Consider the following 2,265-nt stretch of genomic DNA (forward strand, 5'->3'; position numbering starts at 1 on the left):
TGCAATCTTCCTCTGTGAAACAACTTTGGAAAAAGACATTTAGTATTTCGGCCTTTAGTCTGTCATCCTCTGTTTCAGTACCATTTTGGTCACAGAGTGTCTGGACATTTTGTTTTGATCCACCTACCGCTTTGACATAAGACCAAAATTTCTTAGGATTTTCTGCCAAGTCAGTACATAGAACTTTACTTTCGAATTCATTGAACGCCTCTCGCATAGCCCTCCTCACACTACATTTCGCTTCGCTTAATTTTTGTTTGTCTGCAAGGCTTTGGCTATGTTTATGTTTGCTGTGAAGTTCCCTTTGCTTCCGCAGCAGTTTTCTAACTCGGTTGTTGTACCACGGTGGCCCTTTTCCATCTCTTACGATCTTGCTTGGCACATACTCATCTAACGCATAATGTACGACGGTTTTGAACTTTGTCCACTGATCCTCAACACTATCTGTACTTGAGACAAAACTTTTGTGTTGAGCCAACAGGTACTCTGAAATCTGCTTTTTGTCACTTTTTCTAAAAAGAAAAATCTTCCTACCCTTTTTAATATTCCTATTTACGGCTGAAATCATCGATGCCGTAACCGCTTTATGATCGCTGATTCCCTGTTCTGCGTTAACTTTTTCAAATAGTTCGGGTCTGTTTGTCACTAGAAGGTCTAATATGTTATCGTCACGAGTCGGTTCTCTGTTTAACTGCTCAAGGTAGTTTTCAGATAAAGCACTTAAAAAAATTTCACTGGATTCTTTGTCCCTGCCACCCGTTATGAATGTTTGAGTCTCCCAGTCTATATCCGGCAAATTAAAATCTCCACCCAGAACTATAACATGGTGGGGAAATCTACTCGAAATATTTTCCAAATTATCCTTCAGGTGCTCAGCCACAACAGCTGCTGAGCCAGGGGGCCTATAGAGACATCCAATTACCATGTCTGAGCCTGCTTTAACCGTGACCTTCACCCAAATCATTTCACATTTCGGATCTCCGTCAATTTCCTTCGATACTATTGCACTTCTTATCGCTATAAACACGCCTCCCCCTTCACTGTTCAGCCTGTCTCTGCGGTATACATTCCAATCCGAGTTTAGGATTTCATTACTGTTTACGTCTGGTTTCAGCCAACTTTCTGTCCCTAGTACTATATGGGCGTTGTGACCGTTTATTAATGAGAGTAGTTCTGGGACCTTTCTATAGACGCTCCTGCAGTTTACTATTAGCAAATTAATATTGTTATTCCCTGTTGCATTTTGCCTACTCCTACCTTGTCGCGTCTCAGGAGGCGTCTTCTCGGGCCTAGGGGGGGGATTCTCTAACCTAAAAAACCCCCATGTGCACTCCACACGTACTCCGCTACCCTTGTAGCCGCTTCCGGCGTGTAGTGCACGCCTGACCTATTCAGGGGGACCCTACATTTCTCCACCCGATAGCGGAGGTCGAGAAATTTGCACCCCAGATCTCCGCAGAATCGTCTGAGCCTCTGGTTTAAGCCTTCCACTCGGCTCCAAACCAGAGGACCGCAATCGGTTCTGGGAACGATACTACAAATTGTTAGCTCTGATTCCACCCCGCGAGCGAGGCTTTCCGCCTTCACCAATTCCGCCAACCGCCTGTACGAACTGAGGATGACCTCTGAACCCAGACGGCAGGAGTCATTGGTGCCGACATGAGCAACAATTTGCAGTCGGGTGCACCCAGTGCTCTCTATCGCCGCCGGTAGGGCCTCCTCCACATCTCGGATGAGACCCCCCGGCTAGCAGACAGAGTGAACACTGGCCTTCTTTCCCGACCTTCCCGCTATTTCCCTAAGGGGCTCCATCACCCGCCTAACGTTGGAGCTCCCAATAACTAATAAACCCCTCCCCCCGTGTGCCTGCTCGGACCTTGCTGAAGGAGCAGCCACATGTCCACTCACAGGCAGAGCGGGCGATGCCACACGGCCAGCCTCCACATTGACCCTCCGCCTCGTGCGCCGCGAACGCCGCTGAACCCGCCACTCCCCTTGGGGAGAGGGTGGCCCAACCGCGCCTGGTACCCGCGAAGATGTCTCGACAGCAGGGACAGTGGGTGAAGCATGTAACACCTGGGGTGTACCTTGCGACGCACCAGACTCCCCACTGTCGCTACACTCCGAGGCAGCAGCCTGAAGACGGCTGACCGCGGCCATCAACACGCTCAGCTGTTCGCGAACAGTGGCCAGCTCCTCCTGCGTCCGTACACAGCAGTCACACATCCTATCCATCCTATGGAATCAATTTACTGAAGAGAGTTA

Source organism: Schistocerca nitens, chromosome 8, assembly GCF_023898315.1.
Source record: "Schistocerca nitens isolate TAMUIC-IGC-003100 chromosome 8, iqSchNite1.1, whole genome shotgun sequence".
NCBI classification, from domain to species: domain Eukaryota; kingdom Metazoa; phylum Arthropoda; class Insecta; order Orthoptera; family Acrididae; genus Schistocerca; species Schistocerca nitens.